The 13,592-nt window shown below is 40.4% G+C and overlaps 1 long non-coding RNA gene across 2 annotated transcripts; it reads right to left on the reverse strand.

The window, feature by feature from the left end:
* Nucleotides 1–1,032: 1,032 nt before the first annotated feature.
* Nucleotides 1,033–3,310, reverse strand: LOC134645911 (uncharacterized). 2 transcript variants are annotated; one of them, XR_010096601.1, is made up of 4 exons: nucleotides 3,041–3,310; nucleotides 2,150–2,198; nucleotides 1,919–1,981; nucleotides 1,033–1,536 (listed from the first exon to the last, which is right to left on the reverse strand). It is a non-coding gene; the product is annotated as an uncharacterized LOC134645911 (long non-coding RNA). The 2 variants fall into 2 exon arrangements; XR_010096600.1 differs by having other exon boundaries at nucleotides 1,033–1,981.
* Nucleotides 3,311–13,592: the final 10,282 nt, after the last annotated feature.

Raw genomic sequence — 13,592 nt, forward strand, 5'->3', positions numbered from 1 at the left:
TTAGATTCGGTGCCTTCTCATGAGGGAACAGGACAGGACACGTGGCAGATGCAGGGATGTTATTGCAGTGTGTGCAAAAATGAACTCTGATTCTCAAAGTTTACAGTTTAAACTTCATTATCCTTCTATAGTTTAAAAAGCGAGAAAATACACAGTGAGCAAGTGATGTGGTTGTTGGATAGCCAGACTGCTTGTAGCTGATAGGAATGCACCAGCGACTCAAATGACCACTTGTTACAAACAGGGTATGAAGAAGAGCATCAAAAAACACAAAAAAAACTTGAAGCAGATGGGCTACAGCAGCAGAAGACCACACTGGGCGCTACTCCTGTCAGCTAAGCACAAAAGAGGCTACAGTCCAATGTTATAATAATCTAGTGGCTGGTGAGTCTTATAGTAATGCTGCAGGGATTAAAAAAAATAGCCTTCAAATTCTCTGCTTGTAAATTGCATTGCACTTTTAAGTAGATATTACTCCAAAGAACAAATATGGAAATTTGCAGCTGAAAATGCACATACCAGTCTAGTTATACATATTGGGTTCTCAACTGCACTGTAAAATCTAATTAGTTCCCAGAACTCAAAAAAATTATGGAAACTCGTTGCCTCAAAAAAATTGAGTAAAGCTTAGCTAAAAATGACTAAGTTAGGACAACTTATTTATTTTGAGTACTCTGTACAAGCTCATTTGTTCCCAGAACTCAAAAAAATTGGATCAAGTTTACTTAAGATGACCAATTTAGGGCAACTTACTCATTTTGAGTACACTGTACAGCCTTGTTAGTTCCCAGAACTCAAAAAAATTATGGAAACTCGTTGCCTCAAAAAAACTAAGTAAAGCTTACTTAGGATGACTGTTAGGACAACTTATACATTGCAAGTCTGCAGTATTAAGAATAACTTGATATTTCTGACTGTACAATGCTAATTGTTTACCTACTGACAAACATTTCAAGTTCAACTAAATGAAAAAACAATTTGTGGTAACCTGAATATGATTAAAAATAATTAACAACAATTTTTGTAATGATGTTAAAATGAGCCCAACTTTTATTTTCAAACACAACAAAGTACAACAGCCAACATACTGGACACTGTTCTGCTGAACAACAAACAATTATGTTGCCATCACTGTTATAATCTTACAATGAAACAAAGTCTCAGATGTAATTATTCTGAAAATAAGTTTAGGCCTACCACAAGTTTTTGTACTCACTTATATAATCAAAATAAAATATTTGTTGTTCTGTCACAAGTGCAGTCTCTAATTTAAACAACACATTTGTTTTTCATTCCAACACAGGAGCTGGAATGTTGTAATATTTTAAGGATGGCTTGTTTCCAGTCCAGGCATTACTGCCTGAATGACTGTCATGGATCGAGGTGATCCAAATGTAAGTGCAGAAGAAAGTCTTTAACTTCCCTTAAGTACAGTGGCAGTGGATGTGGGTTGGAGATGCAATGAGCTTGAACCTGCAGGCGACCATCTTCACTGACCACACCATCTGTGACGGAGGACTCATCTCTCCTGTTGTCCTGCAAGCAAACAATCATATTTTTGGAACATGAACTTAATTGCTTTCTTAAAACATTTTTTTTCTGCATTTGGTATAAAACAGACTCAAATTTAGACGATCTCAGGCTCCCTCCCCACCGGAGAGGTGACATTCAATGTCCCAATTGTCAGTCTGGATAGCCCTGACCACCACCCAACACACAATAATGTCATGAAAGCATCATTTTAAAAAGGGCTATGCAAACATGGGCAATAACTTTCATTCTAATGATGTGCAAAATGATTTGGGCACAAAACAAATTTTGCTGTTAGAAAACTTGCAGACTTCACTATATACAGTGTAGACCCTCTAAACTAAGTTTGAAGAAATGCAGACCAAACTGTTGTTGTTTGTTTACTTACACAGCATGTCTTGTAGAATTAACTGGAGTCACAGCAACAGCATAGTGCAGTCATATCTCAAGTCTAATAACAGAAGACAGGAAAAGATCAGTAAAGAAACAACTTCCCCAAACCAAAGCACAAATAAAACAATAAGTAAAACAGGCTGATCTAAAGTATGATTAAAGTTCTGCCTGATTAATATAAATGTCACTGACAGTTGCTAATATATTGGAAAACCAAAATACTTACCACTGAGTTGATGTCTTTCTGTCCAACAACAGGAGTGCTGGTCCCGAGCCTCAAAGACAGTAAGAAGCAAGCAGAGGGAGAAAAAACAGAACATTTTTCAGAAACTGATTTGATCCTTAATGGCTGTGCAATCACTGTAACATAGAGTTTGCTTATTTTGTTAAATAAAGGCTAGATTTGGCATTAATAGATGCCACAGATGTTCAAAAGCTGCCACAAAGCATAAAAAAAATGGACGTCTCCGAAAACGTCGGAGCATTTTTGCAAATATGTGATGTCTTGATAAATCGAGCAGATATTTGAGCTTTACACAGCTACATTCTCGCCCGAAAATATCTTAAAAGTTTATTTTGTGACCCAGAAAAAGTAATAAGTTTTTTAGCCGCGCTCCTCCGCCATTGCCGCGCTTACAAGTACGCACAGGCTCCGACAACCGTGGCCGACAAATGCGATCCTCCTTTTCCCCAGACTACCCTTTCTGGATCACAAAATAACCTTTTAAGATATTTTCAGGCGAGAATGTAGCTGTGTAATGCTCAAATATCTACTTAATTTATCAAAATATCACATATTTGCAAAAGTGCTTCCACGTTTTCGGAGAGCTCTGTTATCCACCCCCCACACCCTATCCCACCCCTAACGGCTGCACCTCCCAAAGAATTTTGTCTGGGCTCTTATCTCACTTTTTTTATTTCAAACGATCAACAGAAAATTTCACCGACATAGTTTTATGTAAGGTTTTTAAGGCTGTGGTGTTAATTTTTAAGTAACATGAGCCCAGCGGCAGCAGCAATGCTAGGCTAACACTAACTAGCTAGCAAGATTTTAAACCTGGTGCTAAACTAAGAGAAGCCACAAAATCAGTTTGAATAAGAGTAAACATTTACTCACCAAGTCAGTGTATCAGGTAAAGATCCAAAGTAATGACAACAATAGTCTCTTGAGCTGACGCTTCTCCGGGTTTGCTCAACATATTCCATAACAAATGCTGGCACCGTGAACATGCGGACTGATCCGCGAGGGAGGAGGACGGTAGTCACGTGGCATTTTCAAAACACATCTTTCATCCTTCCGCCCAGAGAAGCAAAACTTCCAGCTTACTTAGTTTTTCTAAGTTAGGACAACTCAAATTAATCGAGTTTATCAGCGTTTTTGCATAAAAAGTACTGGTAAGTTATTTAAATTGAGTTCTAATAACAAATTGATAAAAATTGAGTTCAGCCTATTTAATATTTTTAATTAAACACAATATTACATTTTACAGTGTGATCCTTCAATTCAAACTATCATTAAATCAGCCATTGAGAAAGACTGGAGCCACATTAGTCACATGTTTTTGGTCACCAGGTAAGATAAATTATAAGAGTAAGTTATTTACTGTTGCTCTCTTTTTGGTCTCCATCAGCTCCTGGAGAAATATCTATCCTTTTAGCAGCTAGGTTCTCCACTATCATTAGCAGATTTCTAGCTTTTTGCTCTTGGGTGTTTTTAAATTTTTTACGAGTTAGCCAAAAGATGTTTAACAATTAGCTGGTTACACATTATAAAGCTCTGTAACACCGCGAGGTTAAAATAATACTAATCACCATGAGTGACACCTTATGTATGCAGGTCACTGTAACAGGGCGGCCCTTAGCGGCTGGAATCACAGTGAGATGGACCAAGGCAACAAAAAGTATTTATTTATTATACAGCTCTTCTTACAAACAATTCACTTCCCATCTAATGGCAACTGGCAGCCTTAAATACCTTCAGCTGTCACAGACTAAACCATTATTCCATTCACAGGTAAGTTCTTAAATCCATACCTTCCACCATAGTATACAACACATCAACTTGAATAAATAAATATATAAATATATTTCACATTTTCATATTAATAAATATTTTACACTTTAATCTTACACCAAACCCATTATTATAAAAACCCCAAAACCCAAGCACAAAATATTCCCCACACTCCCTTAAACCATGGTCTCTCCCGGAAGCTTTAAATGGTGTCTGGACCACTGGGGAAGCATTTGCCCAAACACCTTGAAGAGAACACAGGAAAGAAAGGTGAATACTCACATCTTCCAATCCCTTCTTTGCACCTCCTTTAATTCTAGACCTGCACACACACATTTGCATTAGTTCTCCTTACTGGTAAACCTTATTTTCTCTCAATCACAAACTTTTCTTTTTCACAGACACCGCCACATTCCTTGATGAGGAGCAGCTGTGCAGGACCTGAAACAAAGGCTACCAAGTTATTTTAAAATCCCCAATAAATATTCAATAAATAATTAAACTTTTTCTGTGCAAATCCATGCTTAAAGTGCGACGCTAAATAAAGTGCTTGATAAGGTGCTTTTAATAAAGTGGAAAGGTGCTCTTAAAGTGCTATACAGATTATAATATAAAAGGTAGTAAGGGAGTCTTCTTCCTTACAGTCAGATTATTTTCATACATTATTATAATAAAAAACTACAGATAAAGGGGACTTTAAGACACAAACACTATTCAGTGTTCAGGCTTATTATTATTGTGCTGTTTTCAGCAGTTCACAGAAGGTCATTACACTTTCCCTCATTTTCTTTTCCATTTACTCTCACAGTAGGAGGACGATGCTGAGATTAAATAATGAAGAAATAATGAGGTCAACTCATGCACAGAAAGTCACTATAAGCAAAAAAGCTTTTTGAAACGCAGTTCAAGGAGAGGTCTTTTGGTCCAATTGAACATGACTTATTGTAATATAGAAGTGAACGAATCTAATCTATTTATTAAACTCCTATGATCCATCATGGCAGAACCGAATCCCAGCGATGATAGGAATTAGGACAGGACCCCCAGAGTCTAGATGTTGGTGGGGGCCTGGATGGGTCTGAGTGACCATGGTGAGGTGGGTTACATGAAAAGTCTGAAAGACATAATGACAGAAGAGCACTAAGAATTAAACTGAATGCTGAAGTTGGGCAAGAATAGAGTAGTGTTGTCAATATTTAGTCTGTCAGCGTGGGAAAGTGGAAGTCATGTATAGACCAGAGTAGCAGATGTACACCCAGGAAACAGATGATAAATTCCAACCTTCCTTAGTGGACTTGCGCATAAGCTTTGTTATATGGAAGCAAGTCTACTATTTACAAACTCTTCTTTCAGACAGAAGATGAACAGATGGTCTGCACCCAAAGCCCAGTATAACATAAGTAAGCACCATTTTGAACTGTGACTCATGCAAAGCAACCCTAGCAGAGTTAAAGAACAAAATTATGGATCTAAAAATAAGCGGCCTTATTGAACCAACATAGTGTCCACTTTAGAGATTTCTAGCAGTTTTCAAGTGATAATGAAATTGGGGCGATGACAGGACCAGGACAAGACCACAAGCACGTTTTCCAGTCTCCCCAGAGGCAGCCTGGCGGACAAAAAGACTCCCCATGTGGGGGATCAGTTGACCTTTCACACTGAGTCACTCCCAGCTCAAGCTCACGTCCGCTCTCAATCAGCAGCCAATAGAGACTGAGTGACTCTGAGGTTAGCTGCATTTACATTGGATTTAGCAGTCGTTTTCACTCACAAGAAGATTCATCCCTAAGCCTAAACTGCCCGCTGAAGGGATATATACAGCTGTAGATTGGTTTCAGTCTCCTTTAATTTAGTTAAAGTCAGATTTGCATAGCTAAAACTGATGGACATGACCAAAATGTGAGCAAATGGACTCAGCAGTTTGTTTGTTTTTTGACACAGCTACAGTTAACACCAAAAATATGATGTGAACTTACTAAACATAGCTTTGAAAATATGTGGCTATTTCTTAAATGTTTATAACTGCAGTTTATAGTTTGCCCTTATTAATATATTTAAGAATTCAGTGGCATCAGGCAGTTCTGAATCAAACTCGATAAACTACAACTATAATTTTAAAGCACAAAGCTTTTGAGTCACTGACAGTTACTGTTGTGCATTTTGGAGTATGTTAAATGCAATTGTAGGACAAATGTAACAGCTAGCTGCATGGCTAATTGTACTAAGAGACCATTTGAGGAATTTGTTCTCAGTTCTGGTTAGTGAAATTCTAGTATTTGGTATATTAAAACTATAAACTATACAGTCTACAGATGCAGCTCAGCTAACCTAGTTTGCTTTTTCACCTTACAACTTTGTCTAATTACCATCACAACCATTAATACATAGCTCTATGGATAGTTTTCATTTCACAAAAATGATACTGGGAGAATTTAATTATAATTCTGTTTGAATATTAGAGTTAGGGGTGTGAGTTTTAACTAACAGGTGTGCTAACACAGGCAGCTGTAGCTAATCGCTATCTGTTAGCACCATTTTTCGCTAACTGGAATCACCAAACTAGACCATCTCATAGTTTTCATGCTTGTTTTGCCTCCTTTTCTTTTTTTTGTGCAGTTATCTGACAGTCATTATAGCTTGCTGTGTGGTACAACTTATCCAATTTAGGCGGTGGTTTAAATGTTAGCAGTTTGTTACTTAACACAAATTAGCACATATATGTGTCTATGCTTTCATCCATATAGCTTTTATTTACGAATAAGTGAGCACAGCAACTTCTTGTCCAAATAAGGAAACTACAGATTGCAAAAACTAACATGGTGATCATCACCATCCTGAAGATAAGATTAATTTTCAAGTTAGTTCGCAAGAACTCTCAATATAATGAAATGGCAGCGCAAGTGGCTACTCTCTCTGCTTAGATTCAGCCACATGATGCAAAACTGATCGGACAGCGCTTACATTGAAAATGGATAATGACCCAAAGCATACTGCAAAACTACCAGAGAGTTTCTCATGGCAAAGAAATGGGAATCTACAATGAACGAGTGAGTCACCTGATCTCAGTCACTGAAGACAAAACTGAATGCAGAGAGACCCATAAATAAGCAGCAGCTGAAGGTGGCTGCACGAAAGGTCTGGTGGGCATCTTTTCCAGCCTAAACTGTCATATGCAGCAAACACTATATTCCTACAAGGTTAATCCTAAAGGTTAACGCATATACAGCACTCAAGATTCACTCATGTCAACATGAATGTGTTGTATTAAGATTAAAAACCTATAATTTACTCGAATCCAAGGCCTGATCTCACCCTGAAGTTTATTTTGGGCAGAGCAGCTTGTCAGTGTGTCACGGCTGGGGAAACCTGCAATTTTCCTGCAAACAAATGATAATAATGGAGCTTATTTTGTTGCATGAGGCAGTGCTGCTTAAGTCAGGGTCAGGACTCCTCAAGACGTCCAAAAGCACAAATACTTAGGTTATCTTATGTTTAAGAAGAAAACCAAGGGAAAAAAAAAAGACTGTTTCAATGAACGGATCACAATTCATGTCCATACTGTGGGAATAATCTGTGTTGAGGGGTCAATTATTATTGCTTCAATAATTGTGTGCAAATTTCATGCAGTTATTTGTGGTGCTGGGTAGCGAAGGCTGTGACCACTGTGGACACGGGTACATGCAGAGCATTGTTAGACAGCTAGGCTATGGCTTTCTGAAAGGAACAGAGCACATGTAGAAACATAATTTCCATTACATGTACAGATTATGTCACAATGGGCCCACACAATAAGACGTCCTACACAGGGATTTACAAATACAGAGGATAAAAACAGAGCTTGTTTGGTTTTTGGAAGCAAAATCCAAAATCATATTATCACGCTTGCTAAAAATTGTTGATTTCCCTGATCTGTGCACAGTTAGATGTATTTAAAAACATTTAAACAACAAAGATTTACGATTAAGAGATTTTAAATCATGCTCATAAAGAGAAGCATAAATCAGCTGTCAAGCAGTAGTGTATGAAGGACAGTTCTCTCAACAAGTCCTCTCTCCAACTCTGCATTTACAATAGCAATACATTGGACAAGAATGCCAGATGCAACACAAAATGACACAATTCAAACTCATATTGATTCATGACACTATAATGATACTAGGTGTTTGTGTGTTCAAAAGCTTGATGTCTGTGATGACAAAAGGATATTTTATATTAAAAAAAGTAAAATATATCTTCACTGTCACCTATCATAATGACCAACACAGTCAAATGAACAGAAGGGGAGATGTATGTTACAGCAACAGACCAATCACAACAGAAACTTATTCAGCTCTGTGTTTGTTTTTTTAAAAATAATAATTGTTCATATTATTGTGGTCAGTTTGTTGGATTTTGTCTCACTTTGTCGCCAATTTGAACGTCTTAATGGTTCATTTGTATCTCTTTGTGGTTACTTTGTTTGTACAATTGTTTTATTTGTGGTTTTTGTTTTTTACATCTCGATGTAGTTTTCAGGTCTTTGGGTGTCTGTGTGTTTCACTTTTTGGTCATTTCATGTCCCTTTGTGTCAATCTGGTGTGTCTTTCTGGGAGTTACATCAGCAAGTTACATCAACAAGTGCACGATGACGTCACTGTCACCAAGACCATCATCTCACGACCCAACCAGAAACCGTGGATTACTGCGGAAGTGCGTGCACTTCTGAGGACCTGAGACTCTGCCTTCAAAGCGGGAGATAAGGTGGTGCTTAGAAGAGCTAGGGCCGAACTTTCTCGGGCCATCAGAGAGGCGAAGCGCGCACACGCCCAGAGAATCCACAACCACTTCAAGGACAGCGGTGACACACGGCGCATGTGGCAGGGCTTACAAGCCATCACTAACTACAGGACGACATCACCTGCCTGTGACGGTGACGGCTCCCTCCCAGATGCGCTGAACAACTTCTACGCTCGGTTCGACAGGCAGAACGACGTGGCGGCGAGGAAGACCACCCCTCCTCCGAACGACCAGGTGCTGTGTCTCACTACAGCTGAGGTGAGGGAAACTCTGCGCAGAGTCAACCCACGTAAAGCTGTTGGACCAGACAACATCCCAGGCAGAGTGCTCAGAGAATGTGCTGAACAGCTGGCAGATGTTCTCACCGACATCTTCAACATCTCTCTGAGCAGTGCCGTCGTTCCAACGTGCTTCAAGGCCACCACCATCGTCCCCGTGCCCAAGAAGTCTTCTGTGTCCTGTCTCAACGACTACCGTCCTGTTGCACTCACATCCACCATCATGAAGTGCTTCGAGCGGCTCGTTATGAGACACATCAAGACCCTGCTGCCCCCCTCACTGGATCCACTGCAATTTGCGTACCGCCATAACCGCTCAACGGATGACGCCATCTCCACTGCACTCCATCTTGCCCTCACACACTTGGACAAGAAGGACACACACGTTCGAATGCTGTACATAGATTTCAGCTCAGCATTCAACACGATCATCCCCCAACAACTGATCGGAAAACTGAGCCTGTTGGGCCTGAACACCTCCCTCTGCAACTGGATCCTGGACTTTCTGACCGGAAGGCCTCAGTCAGTACGGCTCGGGAACTGCACCTCCAGCACCACCACACTGAGCACTGGGGCCCCACAAGGCTGTGTGCTCAGTCCTCTGCTGTTCACACTGCTGACTCATGACTGTGTAGCAACACACAGTTCAAATCACATCATTAAGTTCGCTGATGACACGACCGTGGTGGGTCTCATTAGCAAGAATGACGAGTCAGCGTACAGAGAGGAAGTGCAGAGACTAACGGTCTGGTGTAAAGACAACAACCTGTCTCTGAATGTTGACAAGACAAAAGAGATGGTTGTTGACTTTAGGAGGACACGAGGCGACCATTCACTGCTGAGCATCAACGGCTCCTCTGTGGAGATCGTCGACAGCACCAAGTTCCTGGGCGTCCACCTGGAGAAGGACCTTGGCTGGTCCCTCAACACCAGCTCCCTGCACAAGAAACCACAACAGCGTCTCTTCTTTCTGAGAAGATTGAGAAGGGCCCAGCTTCCTCCACCAATCCTGACCACCTTCTATAGAGGAACTATCGAGGGCATCCTGAGCGGCTGCATCAATGTCTGGTTTGGGAACTGTGCCACATCGGACCGCAAGACCCTACAGCGGATAGTGAGAACAGCAGAGAAGATCATCGGGGTCTCTCTCCCCTCTATTGAGGACATCTATACCACACGCTGCATTCGCAAAGCCACCAGCATTGTGGCTGATCGGACACACCCCTCTCACACACTCTTCACACTCCTGCCATCTGGAAAAAGGTACCGAAGCATTCGGGCACACACATCCAGACTGTGCAACAGCTTTTTTCCACAAGCCATCCGTCTCCTCAACAAAAAGGGACTGGACTGAGAAACACACACACGCGCACACACACACGCACACACACACACACACACAAACATTATCACTCAGCTTAACTACCTTAAAGCATTGAGACTGGACTGACTAATCAACACAAGCGCAAACACACTGACCTACACCACCAAACTATCGTACACACCAACCTGTAAATGCTCTTTTGCAGAATATTATTACTGGATTTTTTTTTTTTTGCACTAACTTCTTTCTTCCTAATTTTTTTGCTGCTACACTAAGGAATTATGTTGTAATTTATGTTAGGTCAGTCTGTCTTGTCTCTGCTAGCCAGCTAACTAGGCCTCTTAGTTAGCTAGTTTAGTGTTTTCTGTTAATTTATGTTGTAAATTTATGTTGCATGTAGCACCTTGGTCCTGGAGGAACGTTGTTTCGTTTCACTGTGAACTAACTGTATATGGTTGAAGTGACAATAAAGCTAACTTGAACTTGAGTTTTGTGGCTTGTGCCTATCCCACTTTCTGACCACTAGAGGACGCCACACACTCGGTTGTGAAGGCAGTGTTATGGCCTGAGTTGGGCGAGGCTGCAGTCACACACAGTGCTGATGACAGTAAGCAGTGGGATGCTGTGGCTCTGTCAGGCTGTGCTGATTGCATAATCTCTAGCACGGGGGTGATAAACACTCAAAATGCTTCACTGCATCAGCAGCTTGAATCACCACAGCAACACTCCCGAGGCTGTAATGATCCTTAAAGGCCACTCAGGCTTTATAAACAGCAGTTCAGTTCAGTGCTGTATTAATTATTTCAGGGTGATTTAAACAGCATCATTTAACATCTATGAACTACGCCGAGATGACTGAGCCCTTGTTTAAGGGTAAAAGGTGTAATTATGTCTACGCCTTAAAATTTTATATACAAGCGAGACCTTTGTGTAGTAACTAAATAGCACTGTAGGGAGTTTGTGTTGAAAAAAGCTGAATGTCACAGGCTACAATTTCAGTTATCAGTAACTGCAGAGCAGGGCTGAAATAACAGTTCAGTTTAGTTAATTATACAGTAGTGTGGCTCACTGCAGTAATACAGCGGTTCACTTATGTGTGCTGATTTCTATATCTTTGTCACTCATGGCTGGTGGAAATAAACAAATCCAATGTTAATATGAAAACGCAGTATACACATTTAATCATCTGATCACGTGGCAGCAGCATTTAGTCATGTAGACATGGTCAAGACGACCTGCTGAAGTTCAAACTGAGCATTAGATGGGAGAAGAAAAATTATTTAAGTGACTTTTAAGGTGGCATTGGTTGTTGGTGCCAGACAGGCTGGTCTGAGTGTTTTGGAAGCTGCAGGTCTTTGGGGATTTTTCCTCACAATCATCTGTAGAGTTTGCAGAGGATGGGCTGAAATGTCTTGTTGATGCCAGAGCTCAGAGGAGAATTGCTTGAAGCTTGAAGACTGCTTCAAGCTGGTAGGAAGGCATCAATAACTCAAATAACCACTCAAACAACCTGGTTATGCAGAAGAACATCTCTGAAGTTGGAACACATAAAACCAGGTTGGTAGCTGTTTCCAGTATCACTCACAACAAATAGCTTAAACTTAGTTTAAAGTTTGAAATACTTTTCCTTTTGTCCACGCGTATACGGTGTTTCAGGTCACTGAAAGCAGACCTTGGTGAAGATTTTTAGACACTTTCTGGGTGGACAAAGAAAATTAAGATGACATCTTACACCTTTGTCTCCTGCATTGGTGTTTGTAGACCTCTGATTGGCCAGCATTTCTTTATTAGGGTGGTATTGCCACCTGCTTCACTGACATGACTTGACAGTGTTTGATGTGGACTTAGATGTTTTTGAACACAAAAAAACACACCTCTGTATACATGGATTCAGTTTTAGCTTTACAGCTATGCTGATATCAGCCTAGTTCCCCCATAACAAAAAATGCAACTGAGAGCATCCAGAGGAGGAAGCATAAATAAATGTAGAGATAAGGGCAGGTCAGTGTGTTTTCTGTAGAGTGAAGAGTAGATCAAGAAAACATAAAGTCCAAAACGGATGAAATCAAAAACAGGATGAGTCAGAAAAAGCCTACACACAAGAAGCCTGAGAAATGTAAGCCATCCAGAAGATGGTGAAGAGCCTGAGGATGAACACTAGATTCCTATTAATAAACTGAGCGGCTGCGTGCTTTTTTCCATATTAAAACAGTCCCACTTTGAACAAGGAGGGAGGCAGAGAGCTGCAGAGAGCGCCTGTGGGGGTAAAATGGAGATGAAAACAGAGACATACAGCAATGAAGGAGGACAGCGTGGAGAGTTATGTCATGCAGTATGCAGCAGGGTCCCTGGTGCCGTCAGCTGTGCAGCGGCGCAGAAACAGAGTAGGAGTGTTATGTAACACTCCCAGAGCCTCTTTATGGGCGAAAGAAGCCCAGATTAATTAGCGTAAAATATGATAAGACTCGGTGGAGAGGGTTAAAATAAAATGGTTTGTAATCTGTTGGCCCTGTGTGGCAGATGCACGAATTACCAGCAGCTGGAGACAGAATTAAATTACCGCTAAATATTTAGTCTAGCACTGGTGACTGCACAGTGATCCTAAAAGTTTTTGTTTAACGATAAGGCATGATAACCCATCTACAAAACATAGAGAAAACCTGTATTTGTTTTGTTATTTTGGTGCACGCAACTGAAGCATCTCAGTTAAAAGCACAGCGCTGTGAGAAATTAATTGCTGGATTTTTCAGTGTAATCACCTGATGTGATAAAGCTCGGGTTAATATTACCCTTTTTCCAACACTTTGATCAACAGCAAATACCTGACCACAGGATGACCAATAAGGTTTATTCTACATTTAGTGCCAATTACAAAATGTTCTGTGGCAATACAATGAAGTGTGCTGGTAATCTTTATACCTGCTGAACATCAGTATGGTAACATTTTTTGCAGTTTTCTCATTTTTAAATTTGCCTACAGTGCTGTCGAAGGACTGTAGAAAAAGTAGTATAACACATGACCACACTGAAAACCCTCCAGCTGTTAGCTGGTGAAATTTTCATTCATTTCTTCAGTGGTATAATAAAAAATGACTGAAATGTAACTGTTTGCATATCCTTACAGTGTATATACTAAATTCTGCTCTCCTCACCACAGCAGGACAGAACATGCTGTTCAGTGTTGTGGATTGAGATGTATGTTTGAACCTGCAAAAATAGCTGCACAGTGTCCATCATTAAAAAAAGGCCTTGTGTTTTTCTTTGTTATCACTTCATG

This window comes from Pelmatolapia mariae, linkage group LG16_19, assembly GCF_036321145.2.
Source record: "Pelmatolapia mariae isolate MD_Pm_ZW linkage group LG16_19, Pm_UMD_F_2, whole genome shotgun sequence".
NCBI classification, from domain to species: domain Eukaryota; kingdom Metazoa; phylum Chordata; class Actinopteri; order Cichliformes; family Cichlidae; genus Pelmatolapia; species Pelmatolapia mariae.